Here is an 18,277-nt window from a genome sequence, read left to right as displayed (position 1 = left end):
ATTTTCGAAGTCTACTCAAATTTGTCACTCTGCCGTTAAGTGACCTTACAAAAATGCCCTTCCGTTCCGTTTACGTCCAGTCAAAGGGGTTTGACCATCTATGAGGCGTTTGTTGGACATTTTACCCCCTGAAAAAAATAAAACATAATCTAAAGAGAAGAAAGAGAGTGCTTACCTTTTGGCCCAAGTGCAATGTGCACTTTCGGCCCATGTGCATACTGCCAAGCCCACCCATCTCCCCCAGTCGTCGTTGAGGGAGTCCTGGATTAGGGGGTGTTCGGGTAGCCGGACTATACCTTCAGCCGGACTCCTGGACTATGAAGATACAAGATTGAAGACTTCGTCTCGTGTTCGGATGGGACTTTCCTTGGCGTGGAAGGCAAGCTAGGCGATGCGGATATTCAGATCTCCTACCATTGTAACCGATTTTGTGTAACCCTAACCCTCTTCGGTGTCTATATAAACCGGAGGGTTTTAGTCCGTAGGACAGAACTCCATCATACAACAATCATACCATAGGCAAGCTTCTAGGGTTTAGCCTCCTTGATCTCGTGGTAGATCTACTCTTGTACTACCCATATCATCAATATTAATCAAGCAGGACGTAGGGTTTTACCTCCATCAAGAGGGCCCAAACCTAGATAAAACTTTGTGTCCCTTGTCTCCTGTTACCATCTGGCCTAGACGCACAGTTCGGGACCCCCTACCCGAGATCCGCCGGTTTTGACACCGACATTGGTGCTTTCATTCAGAGTTCGTCTGTGTCGTCGCTTTTAGGCCCGATGGCTCCTTTGATCATCAACAACGATGCGGTCCAGGGTGAGACTTTTCTCCCCGGACAGATCTTCGTCTTCGGCGGCTTTGCACTGCGGACCAATTCGCTTGGCCACCTGGAGCAGATCGAAAGCTACGCCCCTGGCCACCAGGTCAGGTTTGGAAGTTTAAACTACACGGCGGACATCCGCGGGGACTTGATCTTCGACGGATTCGAGCCACAGCCGAGCGCGCCGCACTGTCTCGATGGGCATGATCTTGCTCTACCGCCGAACAGCACACTGGAGGCCGCACATGCACCGGTTCCAACCCTTAATTCGGAGCCTACTGCGCCAATCGAGGATGAGTAGCTGGACGCCACCTCGGGGGCTGCGATCTCAAAGGCGATTGAGCCGAATACCAGCTCCGCACTCCGCAAGGTCCGTGACTCCGAGGGGCCGAACTCCTCTCCGGACTCCGAGCCCCCCGCGCCCCTGCCGATCGAATCCGATTGGGCGCCGATCATGGAGTTCACCGCCGCGGACATCTTTCAGCACTCGCCCTTCGGCGACATCCTGAAGTCTCTAAAGTCTCTCTCTTTATTAGGAGAGCCCTAGCCGGTGTAACGCCCTCGATGCGGCTATAGCTCCCACGTGTCGAGGCACGACTTAGAGACATAACCGCATTGAAAGCAATGTCGCAAGTCAGGCAATCATTACAACATCCCATGTAATATATAATAAAAAGGGGAGAACATAGTTGGCTTACACTCGCCACGTCACATCAAAGTACATAAATGACATCCATCATACAAACACTCATGGCCCGACTACAGCGCCAAAATAGAAGAAAACCCAACATGCGACAAGGCCCTGAATCGAACCCCAACTAGGCACCACTACTGATCATCGGGAAAGGAAACATAATAACGCTGAGAGTCCTCGTCGAACTCCCACTTGAGCTCGTACTCGTCACCTAGAGCGGAATCCCCTGGACCTGCATCTGGAATTATAGTATCTGTGAGCCACGGGGACTCAGCAATCTCGCACCCTCGCGATCAAGACTATTTAAGCTTATAGGAAGGATAATGCAAATATATGTGGAGCTGCCGCAAGCGACTAGCATATATGGTGGCTATCTTATACGCAAAAGAGAGCGAGAAGAGGAGGCAAAGCGCGATCGAGAATCTAGAAGAACAACCTGCGCAAGCATAACTCCAACACCGTGTCCACTTCCCGGACTCCGCCGGAAAGGGGCCATCACGGTAACACACACGGTTGATTCATTTTAATTAAGTTTAATTCAAGTTATCTACAACTGGAAATTAACAAATTCCCATCTGCCCATAACCGCGGGCACGGCTTTCGAAAGTTCAATCCCTGCAGGGGAGTCCCAACTTAGCCCATGACAAGCTCTCACGGTCAACGAAGGAATAGACCTCCTCCCAAGATGTTCCGATCAGACTCGGTATGTCGGTAACTCAAGACACTTCGACAGGTTAAAACAAGACCAGCAACACCGCCCGAATGTGCCGACAAATCCCGATAGGAGCTGCACATATCTCTTTCTCAGGGCACACTCAGATGAGCAAGATGACGGGTAGGCCAGCCTAGAGTTGCCCCTGGTAGCCCCGGACATCGCTCGGTTAGACCAACACTCAGAGGAGCACTGGCCCGGGGGGGTTAAAATAAGATGACCCATGAGTCTGCAGAACCCAAGGGAAAGAAAAGGGCTAGGTGGCAAATGATAAGACCAATGTTGGGCATTGCTGGAAAATCTTTAATCAAGGCAAAATATCAAGGGGTTCCCATTATAACCCAACCGCGTAAGGAACGCAAAATCCGAGAACATAACACCGATATGACGGAAACTAGGGCGGCAAGAGTGGAACAAAACACTAGGCGAGAGGCCGAGCCTTCCACCCTTTACCAAGTATATAGATGCATTAAGATAACATAGCAATATAATGATATCCCAACAAGTAAATAAATGTTCCAACAAGGAACGCCTCCAATCTTCACCTGCAACTAGCAACGCTATAAGAGGGGTTGAGCAAAGCGGTAACATAGCCAATCAACGGTTTGGTAGGACAAGGTGGGTTAGAGGTTTGACATGGCAATTGGGAGGCTGACAAGCAAAAGGTAGGCATCGTAGCATTGGCATAGCAAAGAGCGAACAAACTAGCATAGCAAAGATAGTAGTGATTTCGAGGGTATGATCATCTTGCCTGCACAGTTGTCAGAGTTGACTGGATCCTCACAAGCAAACTCAACGGGCTCCTTGGTAGAGAACTCGTCTCCCGGCTCTACCCAAACAAGGCAAACAAGCAACAAGGATACGATCAACCACGTGCAAGCTCAAACAATAATATGCAACGATGATATGCCATGTGGGATGCGATGCGGGATGCAAAATGCAAGATATGACAGTAGATGCATGAACCTGGACTCAACTTGGAAAACCAAGTGTTCCACTGGATATAGGGGATGAAATCGTTTGAAAACTATATAAAGATCATTGGAATCGGAGTTACGGTTTGGAAATGGCAAGCGTTTTAAGATATGACACTGGTCTGCGATTTACAGCAAGTAGGCATCTAAATGCAACGAAATGAACATGCTACAACCACCAAACATGACAACAAAATACATGGCAGGGATGCCCACAAGATGCTTAACAAAAGACTAGCACTGAGCCACGGCCAAATCATCCATTATGAGGTTCAAACAAGCATGGCAAAAACGCAAATGGAAAACAGATTCCAGACTTAGTGAAATTAACACTTGTCTGAAAATTCAGATCACGAAGCCCTCTTCAGAGCAGCAAAACAACATGATACATGACCTGATTAAGACAAGTAAGAACATGGCATGGAGCTACTCAACAAGCTTAACAAGAGACCCAAGTGACCTGGGGCCAAAAGGGTTCACAAAATATACTAACGGGCACACGAACATAGCTAAAACACAATCAGTTTTCAGACTTAGTGAAAACTGAGACATGCTGAAATATAACTCACGAAGGCAGGTAAACAAGCTCGATGCACTCACCACGGTGCAATTCATGGAAAGGCAAGCATACATCCTCTAAGAAGGAACAAAATGCTAGCTAGACATGTCAAGAACAATGGCATAGCATGCATGGATCAACTACAACGACATAGGCAAAATCGCAAACGAGTTGACGATCTGCCCAGATTCACCACGAAGCAAAAGTAGAGCTCGATTGACTCAAGCTAGGGTGCTCCATAATTGCAAACAAAGACATGGATGGATATAGCATAACATGATTAACAAAACTCCTTTACTGATCATCCCCAAAAGAGGCACGGATCACTACGAAACAAGCTGAACATATGGCATCATGAACTAAATAACCCCAGACTTGGTGAAAACAACTAAGTCTCTGAAAACAGATTTCCTGGGTGCCTCACTTTGCAAGCTTGCACAAGTCACCACACACATCCTAAAAATTCATGGGTTGCACCTCTGGAAAGAAGACAAAATCCCTAACAAAACATATGAAGGACTCACAGGCATATCATGCACATAATAATCATGGAAAAAATGACAAAAGTCTAAGATGAACTAGCAGATCTGACAATTAACTCACGAAGCCCTCTTCTAACAGCATTTTGGGCATCAAGATGAACTCAAAAGAAAATGATGCAATGGAACGAAATGATCTACTCGTCGAGACGAACATTTTGATATATTATATGCCCAAAACAGAGCTACGGATGCAGAGATACGGCAGGTCAAACTAGGCATAAAAAAATAGGGTTCGGAGGAGAAAGTCAACCGGGATATTTCAGATCCAGATTTGCACGGTTCCCGAGGCTCGCCGGATTCTACTGTTCACCGCCGGAGACTTGTCGGAGAGGAAGAAGAGGAGGCCGGGGCTTGGCCGGCGTCGAGGTAGGCCGGTGGAGGGCGGCGGCGGCAGCGGCCGCGGCGAGGTGCGGCGGGGCCGGCTCGGCCGTCGAGGTGGCAGGCGGCGCGGCGCCCGACTCCGGCGTGGAGCTCCGGCGGACGGCGGGGTGGCGCGGCGGGCGGCAAGGCGGCGGGGTAGGCGAGGCTGGCGGCGGCGACTCCGGGCCTCGGGGGCCGGATCCGGGCCTCCCGGCCCGCGGCGGCGGCGAGGCGGCGGTGCCACGTGGCGGCGGCGGGTTGGTGGAGGCGAGCGGCGGACGTTGTCCGGCCTGGCGCGGACACGTCCGTCGGCGGCGGATCTGGAGTTTTTTTTTAGACTAGGGTTGGACGGGGAGAGATCCGAGATCCGAAAACGGGGGGGCTATTTATAGGCATAAAGTGGAGCTAGGAGAGTCCAAATGAGGGGCGGTTTTCGGCCACGCGATCGTGATCAAACGCTCTAGGACATGGAGCAGAGTTTGGTGGGTTTTGGGCCAAATTGGAGGGGTGTTGGTCTGCAACACACACGAGGCCTTTTCCGTCCCTCGGTTAACCGTTGGAGTATCAAACGAAGTCCAATTGATACGAAACTTGACAGGCGGTCTACCGGTAGTAAACCAAGGCCGCTTGGCATGTCTCGGTCCAATCCGGAAATGTTTAATCCCCACACACGAAAGAAAGCTAGAAATGATCACCGGAGGAGAACGAAGCGCCGGAATGCAAAACGGACAACGGGGAAAATGCTCGGATGCATGAGACGAACACGTATGCAAATGCAATGCACATGATGACATGATATGAAATGCATGACAACGAAAACAACACACGGAGACAAAGACCCGAACCCGAGAAATAAATATAACTTAACGCCGGAAACGGCAAGTTAAATCCGGGGTGTTACAGCCGGATTACGGTCAGCAAGGTTGGGATACGGACGATGAAGAAATTCAAAGCCCACCCACCACCCACTTCGTAGCCACTGTCGACGACTTAACTGACATGCTTGACTTCGAGTGTGAAGACATCGACGGTATGGACGATGATGCAGGAGATGAACAAGAACCAGCACCTGTAGGGCGCTGGAAGGCCACCTCGTCATATGACATATATATGGTGGACACTCCAAAAGATGGAGATGGCGATGGAACAGTGGGGGATGACACCTCTAAGAAACAGCCCAAGCGCCGGCGTCAGTGGCGCCGCTCTAAATCCCGCCAAAGCAAAAACGGTGATTCCGGCACGGGAGATAATACTACTCCGGATAGCGCCGAAGAGCACCCCCTCCAGCAAGATTCAGCACAGGAGGATGGAGAAGCCAGCCCTCATGAGAGAGCGGCAGAAAGAGAGGTCGAGGATGATAATTACATGCCTCCCTCCGAAGACGAGGCAAGCCTCGACGACGACGAGTTCGTCGTGCCAGAGGATCTCGCAGAACAAGAGCGTTTTAAACGCAGGCTTATGGCCACGGCAAGGAGCCTCAAGAAAAAGCAGCAACAGCTTAGAGATGATCATGATCTGCTAGCTGACAGATGGACAGAAGTCCTTGCGGCCGAAGAGTATGAACTCGAACGCCCCTCCAAGAGTTACCCAAAGCGCAGGCTGCTACCCCGATTAGAGGAGGAAGCACCTACATCACCAGCGCATGACATGGCCGACCGGCCACCTCGTGGCTGCGATAGAGAGGCCTCTAGGCCCTCCACCCAAGCCGTGCCCCAGCGCCGCTTAAAGCGTACTAAGGCACGGGAAAATGCGCCAGACCTGCGCGACATACTGGAGGACAAGGCAAGGCAAACAAAATCGATCTACGGATCGCGCAGGCGCCCCACGGCACGTGACGGTGATCATCACTCCGGATACAATAAATCCGGCCGGGCCGAACACAACAGACAAAGCTCCTTTGAGCTGCGTCGCGATATAGCCCAGTATAGAGGCGCCGCACACCCACTATGCTTCACAGATGAAGTAATGGATCATAAAATCCCTGAGGGCTTCAAACCCATAAACATCGAATCATACGACGGCACAACAGATCCTGTGGTATGGATCGAGGATTATCTCCTTCATATCCACATGGCCCGCGGCGATGATCTACATGCCATCAAATACCTCCCACTCAAACTTAAGGGACCGGCCCGGCATTGGCTTAACAGCTTACCAGCAGACTCAATCAGTTCTTGGGAGGACCTGGAAGCCGCATTCCTTGACAACTTTCAGGGCACTTATGTGCAACCAACGGACGCCGATGACTTAAGCCACATAATTCAGCAACCAGAGGAATCGGCCAGGCAATTCTGGACACGGTTCCTAACAAAGAAAAACCAGATAGTCGACTGTCCGGACACAGAGGCCCTAGCGGCCTTCAAGCATAATATCCGTGATATGACCATGTCCATAACTGACACTATTAATCCAGTAGTCGTTCAAGTGGTCAATGATGTTTCCATTGTAGAAGTTACATGCATGCATACTATGCCATTGATAAGGATGCACTCACGTAAAGATGGAAAGAGGGTGTTGAACATGCATGCATTACCCAAGGAGATGTGTATGTGCGTGCATGCATGGATGTATTCCTACACTAGCACGTTTGGTCAATTCTCATTTGGGCCAGAGATTAGGAGGAGCATGTGTATCCACGAGGGAGGAGTCCTGTTCGCTGCTAACAGCCAGGAAGGAGTCCTAGTCGAGTATTACTTCTGTTGGGTACGGCCACCAGAATCAGATCGTTCGAAGAAAATACTAGGAGATTGTATCTCCTATTTCTGTTACACGAGACCACCAAAATTACAGGTGCATGTCTACAGGTTTTTATGGTGGAGCTTATTATCCTTGAAGACGCTTGGTTGGGGTCCACCTACAGATTTTACGAGAAGGCATATCAGCAACGAAAAAGAGAGTCCTAGTGTTGTTTAGACAAGTCCAGATTGTTTTCCTTTTGAATTAAGAGATGAGATAAGTAGGGGTGCGGCCAGCTTGTTGGTCACGCCAAATATAGTACTTTATATATAAAGCCATGAGGCGTCATGTAAGAGGGTAGATTATGTTACGATGAATTAGACACGTGTGTGTTTTTCGGCCGCCGGCCATTATCGAGTTTAGAGAAACCTTGTCAAAAATCTCTGTTGGCGTGTGAGTTCCTGCGACACGACACGTAGGAGATTACAAGCTGAGCCTATACGGTTCGTCCACGTTATTCCTTCGGATCGAGGGGTTGGCGTGTTGTTTTCGTGGGATTTGCGAACATCTTCGTAAACCTGCGACTTGTTCTTGCTGTGATGGATGTTTGTGCCGTGAAAGATCGGGCCAACAACGGATCGACCCTCGCCTCGAGGTCCGCTCCTCATCAAGTGGTATCAAAGACCGGCGTTTCTCACAGCACTTCGGAGGAGACGGCCGGCGTGCCGTCAGCAAGGAGCTACTGGAGGCTCTCCGGTGATTTTTTGCTGGAGGAGAAAGGTTATGGTGCTGACCTTTTTCACACCTACTGTAAAGTGGGAGAGAGAGTCTGCGCCATGACGATTGACCATGACAGTTCGGTCAACGCGATCGGCATTGACATGGTGGAGAAGCTGGAGCTATCAATGACACCACATCCACGACCGTATATTTTGAGGAGGTGCGACGACAAACTTCACATCACACACCAAACTATGGTACTGTTTTCAGTTGGGAAATTTTCTTGTGAGATTTTGTGCGACGTAATTCCGGTGCCGATGGTTTCGTGTCATATGTTGTTGGGACGGCCATGGTACAAGGAAAACAATGTTACACATGACTATCTCGCCAACACGTACACTGTTAACCGGGACAAAAAATATGTTCTCATGTCTATGGAAAAGAAGTTGTTCAAGGCTTGGAGGAAAGAACGACTGCGAAAGATGAAGGAGCAAGAAGAAGCAAAAAAGGAAAAGGAAGGCGAAGTTGATGAAATTTTTTGGCACCCGAACAATCAATAGATGAAGATGTTGTTAAAGAAATTGATTCGAAATCGAGAACGGTTTCGCTTGAAGGAAGGGAGGATGATATGACCATGTCCATAACTGACACTATTAATCCAGTAGTCGTTCAAGTGGTCAATGATGTTTCCATTGTAGAAGTTACATGCATGCATACTATGCCATTGATAAGGATGCACTCACGTAAAGATGGAAAGAGGGTGTTGAACATGCATGCATTACCCAAGGAGATGTGTATGTGCGTGCATGCATGGATGTATTCCTACACTAGCACGTTTGGTCAATTCTCATTTGGGCCAGAGATTAGGAGGAGCATGTGTATCCACGAGGGAGGAGTCCTGTTCGCTGCTAACAGTCAGGAAGGAGTCCTGGTCGAGTATTACTTCGGTTGGGTACCGCCACCAGAATCAGATCGTTCGAAGAAAATACTAGGAGATTGTATTTCCTATTTCTGTTACACGAGACCACCAAAATTACAGGTGCATGTCTACAGGTTTTTATGGTGGAGCTTATTATCCTTGAAGACGCTTGGTTGGGGTCCACCTACAGATTTTACGAGAAGGCATATCAGCAACGAAAAAGAGAGTCCTAGTGTTGTTTAGACAAGTCCAGATTGTTTTCCTTTTGAATTAAGAGATGAGATAAGTAGGGGTGCGGCCAGCTTGTTGGTCACGCCAAATATAGTACTTTATATATAAAGCCATGAGGCGTCATGTAAGAGGGTAGATTATGTTACGATGAATTAGACACGTGTGTGTTTTTCGGCCGCCGGCCATTATCGAGTTTAGAGAAACCTTGTCAAAAATCTCTGTTGGCGTGTGAGTTCCTGCGACACGACGCATAAGAGATTACAAGCTGAGCCTATACGGTTCGTCCACATTTTTCCTTCGGATCAAGGGGTTGGCGTGTTGTTTCCGTGGGATTTGCGAGCATCTTCATAAACCTGCGACGAGTTCTTGCTGCGATGGAGTTTTGTGTCATGAAAGATCAGGCCAACAACGGATCCGTGACGAGTGTCTTGCCCGGCACCTGGGACAGGAAAAGCCGAAATCTATGGCAGCCCTCACGACACTCATGACCCGCCTCTGCGCGGGAGAAGATAGCTGGCTAGCTCGCAGCAACAACTTAACCAAGAGCCTTGGTAATTCGGATACCATGGAAAAAAGTGGTAGGTCGCGCCGGAACAAGCAAAAACGCCGCGTTAACAGCGACAGCAACGAGGATACGACAGTCAATGCAGGATTCCGAGGCTACAAATCCGGTCAGCGGAAAAAGCCATTCAAAAAAATACTCAGGGCCCGTCCAGTTTGGACCGAATACTTGACCGCTTGTGCCAGATACATGGCACCCCCGAAAAGCCAGCCAATCACACCAACAGGGATTGTTGGGTGTTCAAGCAGGCAGGCAAGCTAAATGCCGAAAACAGAGACAAGGGGCTGCATAGCGATGACGAGGAGGAGCCCAGGCCGCCGAACAACAGTGGACAGAAGGGTTTTCTCCCACAAGTGCGGACCGTGAACATGATATACGCAACCCACATTCCCAAGAGGGAGCGGAAGCGTGCGCTACAGGACGTATACGCGATGGAGCCAGTCGCCCCAAAGTTCAACTCATGGTCCTCCTGCCCGATCACTTTTGATCGAAGGGACCACCCCACTAGCATCCGTCATGGCGGGTTCGCCGCATTGGTTCTAGACCCAATCATTGACGGATTTCATCTCACAAGAGTCCTTATGGACGGTGGTAGCATCCTGAACCTGCTTTACCAGGATACAGTGCGGAAAATGGGCATAGATCCCTCAAGGATCAAGGCCACCAAAACGACCTTTAAAGGCGTCATACCAGGTGTAGAGGCCAACTGTACAGGTTCAGTCACACTTGAAGTGGCCTTCGGATCTCCGGATAACTTCCAAAGCGAGGTGTTAATCTTCGACATAGTCCCGTTCCGCAGCGGCTATCACGCACTGCTCGGGCGAACCGCATTCACAAAGTTCAATGCGGTACCACACTATGCATTCACAAAGTAATCACGGTCAATGGAAACACCAAACGCTCCCTCCGAACGGAAGAGCACACGGCAGCGCTCGCAGCAGAAATACAAAGCAGCCTCTCTAGGCAGCTCTCCAGTCCGGCCTTCAAAAAGCCGGACACTGTCAAGCGCGCCCGGAGTAACCTACAACAAGACCGCCTGGCACATTCTGAGCTAGCGTAGCAATGCGGCCCCAACCCTAGCCCTCGCGATAAAGCGAAACCAGTGCTTCACGTACATAACTATGCTCTCGAAATACCATGGGCACAGGGGGAGGGGCACTATCACGGCACGACCAAAATACGGCTTAAACCGCACCAGGGGCTGCCGGATTCTTTTTAATTTTCTCTTATTTTCAGGACTCCATACTTCGGACGACCTGTTCGGCAATTCAACTGCCGCACAAACGATGCAAGATCCAGGAAAGCAGACAAACCATGCCGCATTATGGAACCCCCAGGTGGTCTCTACTACGAGCAGTATACCTGTTTTGAATACAATTCTGCGGCCTGCCCCTGGCCAGGACATGTTAAATAGTCCAATTTCTTTTACTTATCGCACTATTTGTATCGTTCTGCTTTGATAGCAGCCTTTCTATAAACAATGCATAGCTTTTGTCTATTTTTTGCATTATCCTCTTTTTATATATATGTTTATTAATGACATGTTGCACCCGTACATTGTGGTACGGCAAATACGCCAGGGGCTTCAGTACCCATCAATATGGTGTGAGATGTCCGAACACTTTCACAAGTGCGGCACCCTGAACTTATAGCACTATATGCATCGGCTCCGAATCATGATTTGGGTCAATAGTTGGGTTTGCCCGGCTCCTATGTTTTGGTGCCTTACGTTCCGCTATATCGGCTAAGGTAGCACTAGGAGAACTACTGCGATTGTGCCCTAGTTGGGCTGGGCTGAGCACCTCAGTAGAGAAAGCTAAAACTGACTGTCATGATGAGGCGAGAGACCGGTCGCTGTTCGAGAGGTTTTTCGAGTCCTTAAAGACTTATGACGCTTAGAGCGAGGAACCGGCTTTGTCTGGCCAAGGCGTGGATAGCGCCCCGAACTCGGTCTTCCGAATACTAGGGGCTTCGCCGAAATTTAAAATTATAGAGTTCTATGGCTAAGTGAGAGTGTTGAAGCATTATAGTCCGATTGCCTTGTTCGTTGTGCTGAGCGCCTCCCTCGAAGGACCCAAACATGGGAAAAAGAGCGCTCAGGTTTATCACGAAGACCCCAGCACTAGTGGCATAGGGGCAGAAGCCGACGACTGGCCATCTCTCAATTTTTTGATAAACGGCCGCACAGAAAGTAATATTTTAAATTCAACAAGCATTGCTTAGCGCATATGAACAAGTTTTCAGCGCACAGGATAACACGAGCGAGTTCATTCAAAAATTACATCCTTGGTACATTCATCCGCCATAAGGCGGGCACCCGCCAGAACATCCTTATAATAGTTCTCAGGCTTGCGATGCTCCTTCCCCGGTGGCGGCCCGTCCCTCACAAGCTTCTCACCGTCCAGCTTACCCCAGTGCACCTTTGCACGGGCAAGGGCCCTACGGGCACCTTCGATGCAGACGGAGCGCTTGATGACCTCGAGCATTGGACAGGCCTCCACCAGCCACCGCACCAGTCCGAAGTAGCTCCCTGGCAGGGCCTCTCCAGGCCACAGCCGGACTATGAAGCCCTTCATAGCCTGTTCGGCCGCCTGGTGGAGCTCGACTAGCTGCTTCAGCTGGTCGCTCAGGGGCACAGGGTGTCCGGCCTCAGCATACTGAGACCAGAACACCTTCTCCGTCGAGCTGCCTTCTTCGTCTCGGTAGAATGCGGCGGCATCGGATAAGCTGCGGGGAAGATCTGCGAATGCCCCTGGAGAACTCCGGATTCGGGTAAGTAACAAGTAGTTTACTTTTATATGTCTGCTTTGCATAAAGAATGCCTTACCCCCGCTATCTTTTTCACCGCATCCAACTCCTGGAGGGCCTTCTGGGATTCGGCCTTGGCAGACTTGGCAGTTTCAAGGGCCGCCGCAAGCTCGGACGCTCGTGTCTTCGAGTCAAGCTCCAAACTCTCATGTTTTTTCATGAGAGCCTGAAGCTCTTTCTGCACCTCGCTGACCTGGGCCTCAAATTTCTCTCGCTCGGTGCGCTCCGTGGTCGCTTTCATTTCGGCCTTGGACAGCGCTTGCTTGAGGGTCGCCACCTCAGTTGTGGCCCCTACAATAAGCATTACAATCCTGTCATTTTTTGCAATTGCTAATTTTTTATATATTTTTCTATAAGGTATCTCTTACCATCCTTCTCCTCGAGATGCCGCTTGGCAAGGCCGAGCTCTTGCTCGGTCCGCCTGAGGCCCTGCTTCAGGGCACCCACCTCCGCAGTCAGTGCGGCGGTGGCTAGCAGCGACGCCTGCATACGCATATTGACTTTTTTTTGTTAGACTCCTGCGAAATTTAATAGATCCTCTATTCGGCTTTTCTTTCCGAGCGCCAAACAGAGCATCAGGGGCTACTATCTATGCGGTAATACTTTTTAGATATTTTTACTTACCTCGAAGCCTGTTAGAAGGCTGGCACAAGCTTCAGTCAGTCCGCCCTTGGCAGACTGAACCTTCTGGATCACCGTACTCATGATAGTACGGTGCTCCTCGTCGATGGAGGCGCCCTTAAGCACCTCCAGTAGATTGTCCGGCGCCTCCGGTTGGACGGAGGCCGCCGGCTCAGTAGGCTTACTCCTCTTAGAAGGAGGTCGCCTGCCGCAGTCCGGAACCGCTGAGGATTCCGGCGCGGTGTCCGGCACAAAGCTGGACTTGGAGCCCTGGGGGGTCTTCTCCCCTTTACTCCTGGAGTCCGGGAGGTCGCCTCGCGGCTCCTCCAGGACCACCTCCTCTTGCCCCGGAGCTTGTCGCGACGCCACTTCGGCGTCGTCCGCAGTACGGGGGGAGGCAGCGGGCGGAACTGAATTCACGTCCGATGAATCCAGGGAACCACTCGACGACTCGTCGAGCCCGTCCTTGGGTGGGCTGCATGATTACATTCGGCGTCAGGGAAAGCTGTGCAACAAAGGAATATCATGAGTTACTCTGGTATCCGAATACTTACGATTCCGCCGGACGCTTGGCCCTGTCCGGCCACTCCTCTTCGTCGTCGTCGGCGTCGGCGAAGTAGTCCGGGGGAAGGGTCTTCCCCTTCTCAGACCCTTCGGCCTCCCCTGTTGGGGCGGCCTTCCTCTTCTTTCCTCCCCCCGCTGGAGGGGGAGAGGTTTCTTCTTCCTCCTCCTCGTCTTCACGGGAGGAGAGCGTCTCGGACTCGTCGGACGACGAGTCCGACACCACCATATGACGGGAACTCTTTCGAGTCCCCGTGGCCTTCTTCTTCTTGGCCTTCTTCTCCGGCACCATGGAAGGTGCCGGAGCTAGCAGCTTCGATAAACGAGCGTCTGCTGGGTCTTCTGGCAAAGGAGCCGGACAGTTAATCGGTCCGGACTTCACCTGCCATTCTTGTCGAAGGTAAGGGAGTTTAGATCCCGCATAGAGTCAAACTATGAGAAACTAATGTCCTGTAAAAGGTAAAGATAACTCACCACACTAGCTGTACGCTGCGTGCTGAATCCACGATCCTTGGATGCGGATGTGGGAGCCTCGGCGCCTTTGAAAAGCACCTTCCAGGCGTCTTCGTACGTCGTATCGAAAAGCCTATTCAGGGTTTGGTGCTGCGTCGGGTCGAACTCCCACAGATTGAAGTCCTGTTGTTGACACGGGACGATCTGGCGGACGAGCATAACCTGGACTATATTGACAAGCTTGAGTCGCTTGTTCACCAGGGACTGGATGCATGTTTGCAGTCCGGTCACCTCTCCCTCGTCGCCCCATGACAGGCCCATCTCTTTCTAGGACGTGAGCCGCATAGGGGGTCCGGACCGGAACTCGGGGGCTGCGACCCAGTCAAGGTCGCGCGGCTCGGTGATGTAAAACCACCCTGACTGCCACCCCTTCAGGGTCTCCACAAAAGAGCCCTCGAGCCATAGGACGTTGGCCATCTTGCCCGCCATGGCGCCTCCGCACTCCGCTTGGCTGCCGCACACCACCTTCGGCTTGACATTGAAAGTCTTGAGCCAAAGGCCGAAATGGTGGGGGATACGGAGGAAAGCCTCGCACACGGCGATAAACGCCGAGATGTTGAGGATGAAGTTCGCGGCCAGATCGTGGAAATCTAGGCCATAGTAGAACATGAGTCCCCGGACAAATGGGTGGAGAGGAAAGCCCAGTCCGCGGAGGAAATGGGGAAGGAATACTACCCTCTCATGGGGCCTTGGGGTGGGGAGGAGCTGCCCCTTTTCAGGAAGCCGGTGCGCGATTTCTTTGGACAAGTATCCGGCCTTCCTTAGTCTCTTGACATGGCCCTCCGTGCTGGAGGAGACCATCCACTTGCTTCCCGCTCTGGACATTGCTAGAGAACGTTGAGGTGGGAAGTGCGGGCTTGGGCACTGGAGCTCAAGTGCGCGGAAGACGGATAGGCAAAGGAGGAAGAAGGCGTAGGTAAAAAGGTGGATCCTTATCCCCTTATATGGGCGGATGCGGTTGTGCGTCCCCACCAGCCTGGTAAAACTCGCTTATCTCCCGAGCGCCATGATAGATGGCGCGGTTGGGTTACCCACGTCCGTATTGATGAGAATCCCGTAAATAGGGGACACGATCTCTGCTTTGACAAGACGTGCCAAGGAAACTGCCTCGCAAAACGCACTGAGGTGGAGAAGTGAAAACGATTCAAATAAAGGCTTGGCCGTAATGTGATGTCACGCTGCGGAATACGTCAATGGATTAGATTTGTGTTAATATTATTCTCTCTATGGCAATATGTGGAAACTTATTTTGCAGAGTCGGACACTATCCTTAGTGTTTACAATCTTTTATGAAGAATTTGGAGGAGGAACCCGCCTTGCAATGCCGAAGACAATCTGCGCGCCGGACTCGTCGTCATTGAAGCCTGGTTCAGGGGCTACTAAGGGAGTCCTGGATTAGGGGGTGTTCGGGTAGCCGGACTATACCTTCAGCCGGACTCCTGGACTATGAAGATACAAGATTGAAGACTTCATCTCATGTCTGGATGGGACTTTCCTTGGCGTGGAAGGCAAGCTAGGCGATGCGGATATTCAGATCTCCTACCATTGTAACCGACTTTGTGTAACCCTAACCCTCTCCGGTGTCTATATAAACCGGAGGGTTTTAGTCCGTAGGACAGAACTCCATCATACAACAATCATATCATAGGAAAGCTTCTAGGGTTTAGCCTCCTTGATCTCATGGTAGATCTACTCTTGTACTACCCATATCATCAATATTAATCAAGCAGGACGTAGGGTTTTACCACCATCAAGAGGGCCCGAACCTGGGTACAACTTTGTGTCCCTTGTCTCCTGTTACCATCTGGCGTAGACGCACAGTTCGGGAACCCCTACCCGAGATCCGCCGGTTTTGACACCGACAGTCGTCCTCGTCAGCTCATCGACTGCACGCGCCGGCGCGCGCCACCGTCGCCCGCTGTTCGACAGCTGCCGTCGTACTAGCTCGAGTAGGGCTACTTAGCAACGCCGGCAGGCCCTTGGACCCCTAGCTAACTTTCCCTCCCTTTCCCCGCTCTCTCTCCTCCCCTCAGCCGCATCCCAGGATGGCCGTCGTCGTGACCTTCGCCATTGCTGCGGCCATTGTCCTCACAGACGGCTCAAAAGCTATCAAGGAGACGTGCACTCCTCAACTTCGTCTACTCCTAGGAGCAGCTCGAGCAGAACCTCGCAAACATGACCGGATCAACCGTCTTCCTCGTCTGCGGCCACCGGAGCGCCATCGTCGATTCACCTCCCCTGTACTGCTAAACCACAAATCAATGTGTCAGTCGTGTTTGTGGTGCCCCTAAGATGTCGCCCAACCCCCTAAACCACTGGATCCATTGCCGCCTTTTCGAGTCCGTCGAGCACCGCCGTCGGTCGCCGCCTAGCTCGTCGCTGCGATCGATTCTGACCGCCCCTTCACACTCTGTTGGTACCAGTGGACGCGCCCCAACGCACTCGTTCGAACTATACTCTTCGCCAACAAGTTGGTCGCCGGAGTTGCGATTTCGTCCATCGTCACCGTGGCTTTAGTCACTGGAGCGTGAAGCCAGTCCAGGGCATAGTCGCGGGAGAGGGAGGGAGAGGAAGGGAGGGAGGGAGAGGGAGAATGGAATGGAGGGAGGGTTGTGGCGCGTGGGGAGCTGGTGCCGACGGTACACAATCCGGCCTGTCGGCGCTCGCCGGAGGGGAGACAGAGAGGTCGTGAGGTACGGGAGAGAGGTGGGAGGGATTTTTTTTATTTATCTATTTTGTTTGGGGCCCACATGTAAGTGTGTGAGAGAGAGGGTGAGAGGGAGAGTTTTTCCTTTTTATTTTTTTCTGATTGGGTCCCACATGTAAGTGGCACATGGAGGCAAGGGCAAAATGTCCAACAAACGCCCCATAGACGGTCAAACCCCTTTGACCGGACGGAAACAGAATGGAAGGGCATTTCTGTAAGGTCACTTAACGGCAGAGGGGCAAATATGAGCAGACTTTGAAATTAGGGGTAAATGTGAGTAGTGGGTTCGAGTTAGGGACACAAATGAAAAAGACCTTAAAAAAAGAGAAAGGCCCAAATAAAAAAATAAAAAAATAAAAAATGAGAGAAAAAGAGAGAAGGGACAATGCTACTATCCTTTTACCACACTTGTGCTTCAAAGTAGCACCATGATCTTCATGATAAAGAGTCTCCTATGATATCACTTTCATATACTTGTGGGAATTTCACATTATAGAACTTGGCTTGTATATTCCAATGACGGGCTTCCTCAAAATGCCCTAGGTCTTCGTGAGCGAGCGAGTTGGATGCACACCCACTTAGTTTCTTTTGTTGAGCTTTCATATACTTATAGCTCTAGTGCATCCGTTGCATGGCAATCCCTACTCACTCACATTGATATCTATTGATGGGCATCTCCATAGCCCGTTGATACGCCTAGTTGATGTGAGACTATCTTCCTCTTTTTGTCTTCTCCACAACCACCATTCCATTCCACCTATAGTGCTATATCCATGGCTCACGCTCATGTATTGCATGAAGATTGAAAAAGTTTGAGAACATAAAAAGTATGAAACAATTGCTTGGCTTGTCATCGGGGTTGTGCATGATTTAAATACTTTGTGTGGTGAAGATAGAGCATAGCCAGACTATATGATTTTGTAGGGATAACTTTCTTTGGCCATGTTATTTTGAGAAGACATGATTGCTTTGTTAGTATGCTTGAAGTATTATTATTTTTATGTCAATATGAACTTTTGTCTTGAATCTTATGGATCTAAATATTCATATCACAATTAAGAAGAATTACATTGAAATTATGCCAACTAGCATTCCACATCAAAAATTATCTTTTTTATCATTTACCTACTCGAGGACGAGCAGGAATTAAGCTTGGGGATGCTTGATACGTCTCCAACGTATCTATAATTTTTGATTGCTCCATGCTATATTATCTACTGTTTTAGGCAATATTGGGCTTTATTATCCACTTTTATATTACTTTTGGGACTAGCCTATTAACCGGAGGCCCAACC

This window comes from Triticum urartu, chromosome 1A (genome assembly GCF_056163025.1).
Source record: "Triticum urartu cultivar PI428250 chromosome 1A, HENAU_Tu73, whole genome shotgun sequence".
Taxonomy (NCBI): Eukaryota; Viridiplantae; Streptophyta; class Magnoliopsida; order Poales; family Poaceae; genus Triticum; species Triticum urartu.
The sequence above is the reverse complement of the archived record's forward strand: the minus strand, read 5'-3'. Positions refer to the sequence as shown.